The 14,396-nt window shown below is 37.4% G+C and overlaps 1 protein-coding gene and 1 non-coding gene across 15 annotated transcripts in view; both read right to left on the reverse strand.

The window, feature by feature from the left end:
- MAPKAP1 (MAPK associated protein 1) overlaps positions 1-14,396 on the reverse strand; it is a 249,759-nt gene that overhangs the window by 154,816 nt on the left and 80,547 nt on the right. The gene's annotated exons all lie outside the window — the stretch shown is intronic.
- Positions 6,041-6,172, reverse strand: LOC144287308 (small nucleolar RNA SNORA72). Its single transcript, XR_013355142.1, has one exon. It is a non-coding gene; the product is annotated as a small nucleolar RNA SNORA72 (small nucleolar RNA).

Consider the following 14,396-nt stretch of genomic DNA (forward strand, 5'->3'; position numbering starts at 1 on the left):
ACTATTTTCTGGTTCCAGTGTAAAATTCCATAAACATTTTCACTTAATTTATCTTATTTAAACTATGTTCATGAAAATTTAACCCAGTAATTCCCTGTTATACAAAGCATAACAAAGTATGAATATTTAAAAACAATGTAAATAAAACACTTTATCAATTATATTTTTTGTATTCTAAATTAGTGACTTCACTTAGCATGTCTGCCTTGCACAGCACCACACTATTTTTCAATTAAAAGTCCAGATGTTTCAAAGGCTCCAGTAGGCAACGGCAGTTATGAGAAATGCTTTATCTGCATTGTAATCATCACCACCACATCAGCTCCAGGCTGCATTAACATACTCATGTTTTATTCCAGCTCCCTTTCTAACAGAGCAGGTAATTATACAACACAGCATAGAAACACAATCCTAAGAGCTGGACAATTTCTGTAAAGCATCCACCTGAGCAACACTTTTTTATACATAATCTTAAAATTTGGTGGGACTGCTTATTAAAAACACTGACCATTCAGAATAATTTTTAAAAAATAAGAGTGAATTACAAATATATCAAATTTGGCTTCAAATACTCTCCAAGTGCAGGAAGCTTTTGCACAGACACATTTATGTATACTGAAAACCAACTGGAACTTTGTGTATATAAAAACCTATCATTTGTTACAATCCAAGTCATTTCTACTCACTTTTAATGCCAGTGTCATCTCTTAAACGAGTCAATTCTATCTTTGTTCTTGCTATCCAAAAAAAATGACAATCCACCTAAGCTGAGACTGAGCAATTATTCCTGTACCTATTATATAAAAAATAATACAAGGGCATAACAAAATGCAATTCTGACTGCTGCAACAAAAATGCTACTCCATTTATTACTTAATTAAATGACCTTCTTTCCCCAAAATGGAAAAGAAGACTCTATTAAAAAAAAACACATTGTTATGCTTAGCAAACATAGTATAATCTAATAGGAAAATATAGTTCCTCATTGTTAAGAAAAATTAACAAAATTCACTTTAATTATAATTTTTAAAATTCTACACACATTTTTATATTTTGAATTATTCCAAGAGAACACGTCCTAATGAGGATGCTATTCAAAAGATAAATGCCTTTACAAACATTAAAACCTCTGATGGGTCAAATCCTGGCAGGTAACACTTCAGCATCTGAAAGCAGACAGCTTCCACTCCTTTCTGAAGGAACCTTAGGTGGAACATTTTTAATACATCACCATGTCACTTTTTAATGTGCCCCAATCTATTAACCACATGGCAAACTAACAGGGATTTTTAAAATATGGGTTTTATGGCTTTATGCTGGTGATTAATTAAATAAATAGCCACTGTTTCACAAATCATCCCTCTAATTAGTCTAAAACAGACACTTTGCATTCACTGGTACTGCCACCATCTGAAGCTCACAGAAGGGCAGGAGTGGTGTGACACAGTCACATCTCTGCACTATGGAGCCCACTGTCACCGGCTCCATAGCTGGCACCCCACCCTGCCACCCAGAGGCAGAGGTGCCATCTTTGCAGGTGCTGCAGTCAGCTGGAATTTGATTCCAGCTGCTCAGAAAAGATGTTATCCTTAATTATTCTCCCTCACCCTAAAGGAAACAATGGGACAACAAAAGAATAAAAGTGCAACCTCCAGCTACAAACAGATGAGGTTTCACCAGCGCAGTTCCTAGACAGAGTAAAAAAGTTGGTTCTGGTACTGAGTTTAGGAATAAGTATGGTGCTAGGTCAAACAGGCTTTCCTTAGAACTCAAAACATGTCATTCTTAAACTCAGACATTAAGCAATTTTTCCAAATCTTATTATTTAAAAGACTGAGGTCACTCTTTTAAAAGCTGATAAGAATTCAATCTAACTTGTTTTAGTAGCATATTTTTTAAAATGGTAATTCCTCTGACAGCAAATTTTTAGTGCCAGGAAAAAAAAATCAAATGGGAATATTTTAAGAATCCAATTTTCTTCAGGAAATACATTAAGTAGTTTCTTAATCTTGATATTTAAACCTCATTAGGTATGTTTAGAGAAAGGAAGGAAGGAAAGAGACTGAGAGTGGGTGGGAGAAATGGAAGGAGGGAGGAAGGAATGAACAGAGGGAAGAAAGGAAGAAGGAAAAGAAAAGGCAAACCGGTGGAGGAAAGGAAACGGGCAAGGAAACGGGAAAATTCAGTAGGGTAACACCCAAGTGTGCTACAGAGTGTCCTACAGAAAGGTTGTCCTCATTTCCCCTCTAGGAGGCTCTTTGTAAGAATGGGAGGAAATGGGGTTTAGTAAAAAACACTTGACCCTCTGAAGAGAGTCCTATGCTCTTGGCTAAATCATATAATCCCATTTAGCCTCAGTTTCCTTCCATACTGTACAGGAATTAAGCCCTTACTCTATATAAATCATAGGGACATTGGGTAAAGCACCTAGCACAGTCCTTGCACAGAAGAGATGATCAATAAATGGTGAACATGATGGTGGCCAAGAGAAATGAGTTGAAGGCAGACCCTAAGTTATTTTCACTCTACAGCACCTTTCTGAAAGAGCCTTAGATAGCTGCAGCCAACGTTTGCACATGTTATATTCCAAATATGAAAAAGTGAGACAAAAGCACAAAATGCACATGAACACAGAACTACCACGTATGCTCACTGTATTGAAGAAAACCCAAATCACCAGCAACTAAGAAGAAATAGTGTAGTTTCTCTAACTTTCATCTTTATTGGGCAAAGAATTGGGGAAGACTGTTTCTGAGACTGTTTATGTGGTAGAAATTGGAAAGAAAATGTGCTAAGGATGTGGAGAAAAAGGAACACTCGTGTACTGTTTGTGGGAATGCAAACTGGTGCAGTCACTGTGGAAAACAGTATAGAGGTTCCTCAAAAAGTTAAAAATAGGGATGCCTAGGTGACTCAGAGGCTAGGTGTCTGCCTTTGGCTCAGGGTGTGATCCCGGAGTCCCAGGATCAAGTCCCATATTGGGTTCCTTGCATGGAGCCTGCTCCTCCTTTCTCTGCCTCTCTCTCTCTCTCTCTCTCTCTCTCTGCCTCTCTCTGGGTCTCTCATGAATAAGTAAAATCTTAAATTAAAAAAAAAAAAAGTTAAAAATAGAACTACCCTACATTCAAGCAATTACACTACTGGGTATTTACCCAAAGAATACAAAAACACTAATTCAAAGGGATACATGCACCCCTATGTTTATAGCAGCATTATCTACAATAGCCAAAATATGGAAGCAGCCCAAGTGTCCATCAATTGATGAATGAATAAAGAAGATGTGGCGCACACACACACACACACACACACACACACACACACTGGAATCTTATTTAGCCATAAAAAAAAAAAAAAAAAAAGAATGAAACTTTGCCATTTGCAATGACTTGGATGGAGCTAGAGAGTAGTATAAGCCAAATAAGTCAGTCAGAGAAAGACAAATACCATATGATTTTACTCATATGTGGAATTTAAGAAACAAAACAAACCAGCACAAGGGAAAAAAGAGAGAGAGAAACCAAGAAACAGACTCTTATAGAGAACAAACTGATGGTTGCCAGAAGGGAGGTGGTGGGAGGATGGGTTAATAGGTAATGGGGATTAAGGAGTGCACTTGTCATGATGAGTACCAGGTGATGCATGGAAGTGTTGAATCACTACACTGTACACTGTAACATGTAACAACTGTATGTTAACCATCTAGAATCAAAATAAAAACTTTGAAAAAAAGAAAATGATCGAGCTTTGAATTCAACAAGATCTGGCTTGAAAGCTGGCTTCATTACTTACTAGTTGTGTAAATTCAGGCATGTTTGTTCATCTCTGAGAGCCTCAGTTTCTCCATCCCAAAATGGGAAAAGCAACACCTACTTTATAGGGAAGCTAGGAAGAATGAATGAATTAGCAGAGTAGGCACTCTGGCATATATTAAACACTCAAATAGATTCTATTACATTAAGTTGAATCACATGAAACTACTGACAGTCATGGTTTATAACTTACAAAAATTGCAATTCCACATGGTTTCACCTAATACTACAGTGACTGAGACAGTAAATAGGCATGAACTAGAAAAACAAGTGAAAATTCTCAAGAATGCAATGAATTATACTATCAAAATAAGAAGGCAACTAACATCTAAAAGGTGTGTGTGTGTGTGTGTGTGTGTGTGTATAAATTTTTTAAAAAGTAGGCTCCACACCCAGCATAGAGCTCAACACAGGGCTTGAATTCACGATCTTAAGATCAAGACTCAAGACCTAAGCTGAAATCAAAAGCCAGACGCTTAACTGACTGAGCCATTCAGGTGCCCCATAAAAGGCGTTTTATAAGACTGGCTCATGATTCCAATAACATGGCAGTTAATATTTATAAAATACTTACAACAGGGCAAATACTATCCCATATATCTGATATCTGTAATATCAGCTTAGGTGATATTGCAGTGAAGAACTCAGTGAGACAGATTCAACTATTCTCCCCATTTTACAGAAGAAATGGAAGCCTAGAGAAATGAAGTAACCTGCTCAATGTCACAGAGCTGGTAAAGCCATGATATCAGTCTGGAGCTGTCTAAATCCTGAGCCTGAGTTCTTACTCATCACTTAAAATTGCCTCTGAACACTGCAAAGCTGCTTGTTTTGCTTTTAAAAATTATGGGTAGGCAAGGGACTAGAATAGGCATTTCTCCAAAGAAGATATGCAAATGGCCAATAAACACATGAAAAGATGCTCAACATCATGAATTAGAAGAAAAATGCAAGTAGGGGATCCCTGGGTGGCTCGGCGGTTTAGCGCCTGCCTTTGGCCCAGGGCGTGATCCTGGAGTCCGGGGATCAAGTCCCATGTTGGGCTCCTTCCATGGAGCCTCCTTCTCCCTCTGCTTGTGTCTCTGTCTCTCTTTCTCTGGGTCTCCCATTAATAAATAAATAAAATCTTTTTTAAAAAAATGCAAGTAAAAACTACAATGAAATAGCAACTCACAGCCATCAGGATGGCTATCGAAAAAATCCCAGAACACTGCAAGTTGATGAGTATGTAGAGAAATTAGAAACCTTGTGCACTAGTAGTAGGAAAGTAAAATGTACAGCCTCTGTGCAAAATAGTATGGAAGTTCCTCAGAATATTCAAAATAGAATTACCAAATGACCCAGCAATTCCTCTTCTGGGTATATACCCAATAGAACTGAAAGCATGGTCTTGAAGAGGCATGTGTACACTCATGTTCACTGCAGCATTATTCGTAATAGCTAAAACATGAAAACAACCCAGGTGTCCATTGACAAATGAATGGATAAGCAAAATGTGTATACATACAATGGAATGTTTCTTGGCCTTAAAAAGTAGGGGAAATTCTGCAATATGTTACAACATGAATGAACCTTGAGAACTATGATTGGTGAAATAAACCAGTCACATAAAGACAAATACAGTTTGATTCTATTTATATGAAATACCTTAAAGTAGTCAAAATCATAGAGATAGAAAATAGCTTAGTAGTTGCCAGTAGCTGGAGTGAAGGAGAAAAGGGAAGTTATTGTCTAATGAATATAGAGTTTCAGTTTTACAAGATGAAAAGAGTTATGGAGACGGATGGTGGTGATGATCATACAGTAGTCCCCTTATCCGCAGTTTCGCTTTTCACAGCTTCTGTTACCTGTGGTCAACTGTGAGAATGATCTTCTTTCTCAAACACCATCAGGAGGTCAATAATACTAGCCTAATGCTGTATCACAGTGCCTATGTCACTCACCTCATTTCCTCTCATCACATAAGCATTTTATCATCATCACTTCACATCATCACAAGAATACAATGAAGAGTACAGTAAGATATTGGAAAGAAAGAAAGACCACATTCACATAACCCTTTTTCTTTTTAGTTTTACAACTCATTTAATGGCAACTGGTAATCATCAAATTAGCAATGGTTATTTTAAAAAGTTATTGCACTAGCTGTGCTGTCATTTCTCAAGGATGATCAGATACCCAGAGTCACAGACATTTCCCACATATGATGTGCATTATATAAATCAGACTTGATTTATCACCAGCCTTGATAAAATCAGACCTAAGGAAAGAACTAGGTCTGGGGACACATGCATGGTGTTAATATAGTGAATGTTTAGCCTGCTTTGATTATTACAAAATCAGAACAGCGAGAATATTCACAAACTTACAGTATATTGTTATAGTTGTTCTACTTTATTATTGTTTTTAATCTCTTACTGTGCCTAATTTTTAAATTAAATTTTATCAAAGGTGTTTATGTATAGAAAAAAACATAGTACATTATTAGGTTTAATACTATCCAGTTTCAGGTATCCACTGGGGGTCTTGGAACAGATATCTTGTTGATAAGGGGGGAAACTACTGATGACATTATGAATGCACTTAATACCACTTATCTGTACATTTCAAAAGGGTTAAGATGGTAAAACAAACAAACAGAAAACACAACTTAAAAAAAAATGTATGGCGACAAGAAGCAAATTATTTACAAATCACTTTCCCAGCCTTGCAAAGGATGGACATGACAGAAGGGAAGCAAGCCCCAGTTGTGAGAGTATTTCAAACTAGCACCTGCAGTAACAGGGATGATGATACATTCAAAAGCTCCACTGTAACCATGGCATTAGAGGCAACCACTTCTCCCATATCATAGTGTTATTTCAAAAGAAAAAAAATGCAGACATGCTTCGAAGTTTTCAGGAAAAATCCTAAAGTTTTAATCAAACAGCTGCTGTGTTCCCATTATGTTATAGTCAAGCCTTTTCGCTATGTGACAAAGACAGCAGAGCTTTTCATTTATTTGTTCATTTATCTATTTATGTTTATGTCTTACTTCCTGAATCCTTTCATGTAAACCGTGAACAAGTCATCACAGAAAGGAAAATGGCACTGACAGTGGATGCTATGAATCTACTCCTTTTAAAAAAAGAATTCAAGTCAAGGAAATCCCCAAATGCCACTTTCAAAGCAAGGATTGTAAAAGCAATCACACTTGCATTTAAGGCTTCTTGGAGCCGCCTCTGTGGCACCAAATCCACCAAAGATAAAGAAGATGTTTGCGCTAAGTTGGGAAAGTGGAGACATCAGCATTTCTGCCTTTAGCCCATTATTTCTGTTCTCCAGACAGCACCTGATAAAGCACTGAGAGTGTTGTCTTCTGAGCAGCCACTGCTCCTGTGAAGCCTGTGCTCAGGGGTTTCCCTGGGGTTTCCTCTCCGACAATTGCAGCAGAGACTCTGAGAGGAGCCCAAACGAGCTCTGCCTTAACCTTCCCGTAAACTGATATTTCCATAGAGGATTAAGACAAACATTTCAAATGAGTGAATTTCCTTTACTAAAAAACTAAAGTGACAATAGTAGTACCAAGAGAAATATACAAAGATGATGAATAAGACACACTTTTGTCTTGGGCATGCAAAAATCTAGAGCAAAAGGTTAGATGGAGGTGGGCTACACAATTCCCTCTTATTTCTTATGCTCTATGTTGGAGCTCTAATAAAAAGTTATACAAGAATGACACTGAGGCCTGGTCTACCAGGAGGAAGAGGGAGAAAGTCTAAGTGCTTCATATTATCTGATATATGCTGATGCTGCATGGTATATATTTCTGTATTCTTATTATAAATTTTTCTATTCAGAAGAATGTAACTATGTCTCTTTTCTAATAAAGTATTTCCAGAACTCTGGGGATGCCAAACAGTTCCTTGTTGAATTGGTAAGAATGAAAATCTCTATCCTTGAGGTCCCTATAGAAGGGAACAAGATTCCTTCTCCAAAAGTATGCTGGGCAGCTCCCTTGGGCTAAGGAAGTCAAAACTCCCTCTGACCAAAGAGGTAGGGTTATATGTGCTCCTGAACTAACTAAACAGAACACAAAAGAAAAGGCCAAAGTGGAGAATATCACTATTACTAAATCCAAGTCTCGGAAAGCTGAGGGGAACCAGAGGGTCTTCTTGGCTTTGGTCACCTGCCAAGCTTCATATTTTCCCCCTTATCTTCTGACACTGTGGTGTCTTTCTTGCTTTTCCCTTTATGGTTATGTCTCCCACATACCCATATTCAGTTTTACAATATTACATGTATAATGTGAGATATTTCACATTTAACACTTTGAACACTTCTGGAAAGAGAATGGCTAAAATTAAAAGCAGCTAACATCTACTCTATGTGTCAGGCACCAGGCTGAGCCCTTTACTGTATATAATCTGTTTTGATCTTCAAAACTGCCCTCACTTACCCCATTTTATAGATAAATAAATATGAAGAAATTAAATCATATATAATCTGTTTTGATCCTCAAAACTGCCCTCACTTACCCCATTTTATAGATAAATAAATATGAAGAAATTAAATCATATATAATCTGTTTTGATCCTCAAAACTGCCCTCACTTACCCCATTTTATAGATAAATACGAAGAAATTAAACCATTAAAAGTCACACAGCAAAAAATAAAATAAATAAAATAAAATAAAATAAAATAATAAAATAAAAAAGTCACATAGCTAGTGAAAGAACTCAGATGGACACCCAGGTCCAGTGGGACTCAAAAAATTACAATCTTTAACTTATTACAATTCTCCCCAAAATCAGTATACTTTTAAAAGCCTTTTTTTGGGGGGGAGGGGGGAGCCTTTTTATTATATTCCGAATCAACATTTTCATGAAATCAAGAACGATGACATATTTATGCATAAATTGTTTCTTTCTTTCTCATCCTTTTATAATATTCTTTCTACAACATTTAAGATAACACATTTAAAAAATTGTTTTACTAAAGGACTTGTATTTCAGCCATATGGCAAAATATGTACTCTGACCAACAGTCTAACAAAAAACATTTTGATAAGCTATAAAAATATTCATTTTACCTAATTCAATAGGCTGGCAAGTGTTTAAGAAATTCACAAAGGCTCAAAAATTAAGTGAAATGGGCAACTCAGAAAAGAAAACAGAACACAGTTTTTACTAATATTGATATTTGCTAAAGTGATATTAAGTGTCTACTTTCTTGGTCAGATGGATACACAGTACAGCTCATCCATAATCTGTAATAAAGCTGGAACCCAAAAGACCTACACATGAATGTAAATTAGAATTAGGGCCCCCTACCGGACAAGGAAAAACTTCACGTCCAAACAAAATTTTTTTTTCTCCTGAGACTTTATAACCACAACCTTCATATAAGATTTTCATGCCAAATTCATATCTGATGGATAGACCAAAAAGCCTCAAATCAAGAATTTAAAGTCATTCTGGGGGTGCCTGGCTAGCTCAGTTGGTAGAGTGTGTGACGCTGGACCTCAGGATTGTGACTTTGAGCTCCACCTTGGGTGTAGAGATTACTTTAAAAAATAAAATCTTAGGGTGCCTGGGTTGCTCAGTAGGTTGAGCTTTTTCAGCTCAGGTCATAATCCTGGGGTCCTAAGATTGCCCTGCATAGGGTGCCCTGCTCAGCAGACAGCCTGCATCTCCTCCCCACTCCTGTTCTCTATCGCTATCTCTGTCTCTCAAATAAATAAATAAAATCTTTAAAAGTAAATAAATAATGGTGCAAAATATAAATAAATAAAATCTTTAAAAAATAATAATAGGGCAGCCCTGGTGGCTCAGCGGTTTAGTGCCACCTTCAACTCAGGGTGCGATCCTGGAGACCTGGGATGGAGTCCCACGTCAGGCTCCCTGCATGGGGCCTGCTTCTCCCTCTGCCTGTGTCTCAGCTTCTCTCTCTCTCTGTGTCTCTCATGAATACATAAATAAAATCTTTAAAATAATAATAATAATAATAATAATAATAATAATAATAATAATAATAATAAAGTTGTCCTGGGCTACCAGGCAAAAGCTAACAAAACACCTTGCAGGAGGAACCTACATGACTCCATAATTACAAAAGAAAGTTGCAGGGATGCCTGGGTGGTTCAGCAGTTAAGCATCTGCCTTCGGCCTAGGGCATGATCCTGGAGTCCCAGGATCCAGTCCCGCATCAGGCTCCCTGCATGGAGCCTGCTTCTCCCTCTGCCTATGTCTCTGCCTCTCTCTCTCTCTGTGTCTCTCATGAATAAATAAATAAAATCTTGAAAGAAAGAAAGAAAGAAAGAAAGAAAGAAAGAAAGAAAGAAAGAAAGAAAGAAAGAAAGAAAGAAAGAAAGAAAGAAAGAAAGAAAGAAAGAAAGTTAGTTAGTTGAAGAAAGTAAGTTGTTACAGCCTCAAATCATAAAGCATAGAAAGCATCATAGAAGAGACCTAACAATGACTGGAGTTAACGGAATGATCAGAAATGGAACATAAAAGTTTAAAGAAAAATGTTAAAGTATTAAAAACATGGGTAAGAAAGAGCAAGACACTGTAAAATCTTACACAGGTTGTGATCTGATATCATGGTTGTGTAAGAGAATGTCAGTATCCTTAGGAGATACAAGCTAAAGTATTTAGGACTGAATGCCAATTTTGAAACAGCTAAGTAAAACATAAAGCAAATATGGAAAATCTTAGCAATTAATGAACACAGGTAGTATGTATAAGGGTGCTCACTGATTACTGAGAAAATTACAATTACTGAGAAAATTATTAAATATTTCATTAAAAAAAGTTTTAAAAATTCCAAAGCAGATTTTTAGAAGATCAAGATGGAACTTCTAGGAATAGGAATGAAAAATACAATGACTAAAATCGCCAAGTGCAATGTATGGGTTCCATAGCAGAAAAGAGAGTATGTGAATTGGAAGATAGAATGGAATAAATTACCTAGAATGTAACCCAAAGAAAGAAACACGGAGAAGTATGTAAACGGGGTCAAGAGATAGGGAAGATCAAGTAACAAATTCTAACAAGCTTAACTAGAATTTAAGAAGGTGTAGAGGCAATGTCTGAAAAGAGACTGACTGAGAGTTTCCAGAACTGATGAAAAGACAACTGCACAGACTGAGAAAGTCCAGTGAAACCCAAAGAGGAAAAACAAGAAAAAAAATCTGTATCTAAACATGAAACTGCATATATACTAGGCAAATACTAACCAAATGGAGCTGGTATAGCTGTGTAAGGGGGGTGGGGGGGAGGAGTCACTAGAGATAGAGACACAAATCACAAACAGTTCAATTTACCAGGAAGAAATAATTCTGAACTTGTATGAACCTAAAAACATAATCTCCTAATATGTAAAAGAAAAATCTCTCAGAACTCTATAAAGGAAAATAGGCAATCTAATAACATACTGGAAAATTCTAATGTATTTTTGTCTAACTGATAGTGCAGGCAGACACAAAACATCAATAAAGATACATATTTTAACAGAATTAACGGCCTTGACCTAATGGACATATTTAGAATTCTGCAAACAATAGCAGCAGTTGCTCCAGAATTCTTTCCAGGTTCACAGGTAATATTTATGAAAAGCGACCTACATTAGTGGACATAAAACCATGCTCAACAAATTTCAAATAATTGGTATCATTAAGCCAGTTTTCTCTAACCATAAAACAATAAAGTTAGAATCAATAACTAAAATGCAAAATTATAAAAACCGAATATATTTGGAAATTTAGTAACATAAATAATTCATGTATCAAATAAGAAGTAATAATTAAAAATATCTAGGGATGGACATATCCAAAAAATGTGAGATTATGAGCTAAAGCTAAAGGAAGAAGGACCTATACCTCCATAGCAAGTAAACATTGTAATGACTCCCCTGAAGCATCTATGGCCATTTTGCAATCATACACTGATAGAGGAATGCCACACTTCAAGAAGAACTGCTGGACATTGTTGAAGCTAAAAATGGACCATGGCTACACTACAGTCCCAATCAGGAGTGGCCTTAAAAGACAACGGTGATAGGGAATCTTCCCAATAGTCAGAGTTCAGGACAATGCATTTGTTCATCTTCTTTGCGTCAAAGTGAAGACAAAGTGTCAGGAGGTTAAATATATAGACTCTTGGGAACTTGGACCTCAGCAGAGTCCCATCACCCTAACCAGTAAGAGTGGCTCACTGTGCCTAAACTGTGCAAACAACAATGATTTATGCTGAACAACTCCCTTCCTTCTAGGACTCTGGAATTTTGGTACCTGCTAGGCAGAGGGTGCCCATGTGATGAGCTTCCAATAGAAACTGTGAAACTTAGTTTCCAATAGAAACTAAGTCTCTAATAAGCTTCTCTAGTAGACAGTATTTTGCCCATGTTGACATAACTTGTAGCTGGGAGGAATTAAGCATGCCTGGTGTAATGCCACTGAGAGAGAACTCTTAAAAGTGTATACCTGGACCTCATCCCATATGCCTTTTCCCTTGGTTGACTGTACTTCATATCCTTTTGCTATAATAAATCATAGACATGAGTACAACTATATGCTGAGTCCTGTAAATCCTCCTAGTAAATTGCTGTCTGGGGAATTCCCAACACAGCTTTACCTTCAGCCAGTTTCTTTATTATTGGTCTCTCCAGTGCTGGCACAAAGGACACGTGAATAGACTAGCCATGGTAGCAGAGACTGAAGCTATATATAGGCCCAACACCATTATCTCCCACTCACCAAGGCTGATATTAGTACTGCCTACTGTCAAATATCAAATCTGACAGCAACAGAAAATAATGCTGTGCCCCTTATACAGTATCATCCCTAAGAAGACCAAACAACCATTTGGTGACAAGCTGAATACACTGGACTGCTTCTACTCTGAAAGTGGTCTTGCTAGAGACCAATACTTATTCAAGTAGGGGCTTGCCCTTGCTGCCAGTAATGCCTCAGCTAGCACCATTATCTCAGTGTTTGATCACCAAAGGGCAACCCACAAAATATTCTACCAGACTGAGGAACCCAATTTATAGAAAAGGAGATATAACAGAAGCATATAACCATGGGATCCTTTGGTCATATCATATAGCATACTGCCCCAAAGCTGTCAATTTAAAAGAGTGATTCAACAACATGTTGAAGGTACAGATAAGGTATTAGGTCACAGATGACACCCCATAAGGCTGGGATGCCATAACTAGGAAGCAACATATATGCTAAAAATCAACAACCATTGTATGGTATTATGTCCCCAGCAGGTAAAATACATGGTGCTAGGAACCCAGAAGAAGCAAGATTAGCCATTATTCCCACCCACTTGGGGAACGTTTCCAATCTCCAGAAATTAGGGCTCTGCAGATTTTAGAGAACTTGGTTTCTGAAGGGAGAACACTTCCACCAGGAAACAGAAGTCCCACTAAATGTTAAACTATGCCATTCGTGCTCCTTATGTCAAATGATATCAGAAAAGAAGGAAAAGCATGATCCTGAAAGGAGTAATTAATGCTCATCAGGAGAAGGTAGGTCTGCTGTTATATAACAGAGGCAGGAAGCAATACATCTGGCCAATAAGTCTTCTTAGGCATATTTTGTTCTTCTTTTGCCCAATTTCAATGGTAAATGGACAAATGAAGCAGTCATAGCCTTTGGCCAAGGACTTGGAACTCAGAGATAAGGGTCTGAGTCATCATACCATAAAAGCCACCTAGAACAGCAGAGATGCTGAGATTGAAAGGACGAAAATGGATATTTGAAGAGGGGGATGAGTTTCACTTGTGTCCTCAGGATCAGCTGCAGAAACGAGGACTGCAGTTTATTTCACTAACCTTCCTTGTATAAGTTTCCCCCAATGAAAAGAAGCCCACCACAGATGTAAAGGAATGGTCCCAAAACTTTTATGAAGCAAGTAAACACAAGTGGCACCAAAGGCAGACTGGCATGGTCACTAGCTGCACCCCCAAGATGCCATCTTCAGGAATGAACGGCACATTTCTCCAGCTGCTGGATGGTTGCTATCAGCTGCTAGTCCTTTCCTGGAATTAAACCAGGTTGATAGAGCCATCTTGCCCAAGATCACACCCTCTTTTCAGGGAGGCAGCATCCAATGATAAGTCAGATGCAAGGAATATAAAGGCTTGGCTGTCTTGCCCAACTTGTGGCAACTCTTAAGTGTCATCCTAGTTTCAGAATGGCCCTACTCTTCCTTCTACTCAATCCTGTTTCCTTCTCTTCTCCCCATAGATGTTGATCCAGAAAGCACTCTCTAATAAACTTCCTGCATGTGTATCTCCATTTCAAATTCTGCTTCCCATGGGAACCTAAACTGCAACAACAGTTGTATTAGCAAGTTCTAACAAACATTCAAAAATAGATAATGCTACTATTACCCATATTATTCAATGGTACTAAAACAGAATAATTCCTATCACTTTATAAGGCTACCAAAACTCCATATCAAAACATGAGAGTATGAGATAGGAATACTACAGGCCAAGTTTACTCATGAACAAAGATGCAATAATCCTAAAGAAAATATTAGCAAACCAATTCAGCATTATATAAAAACTAGGATACTTAATGACCAAAGTTT

Source organism: Canis aureus, chromosome 16, assembly GCF_053574225.1.
Source record: "Canis aureus isolate CA01 chromosome 16, VMU_Caureus_v.1.0, whole genome shotgun sequence".
NCBI lineage: Eukaryota > Metazoa > Chordata > Mammalia > Carnivora > Canidae > Canis > Canis aureus.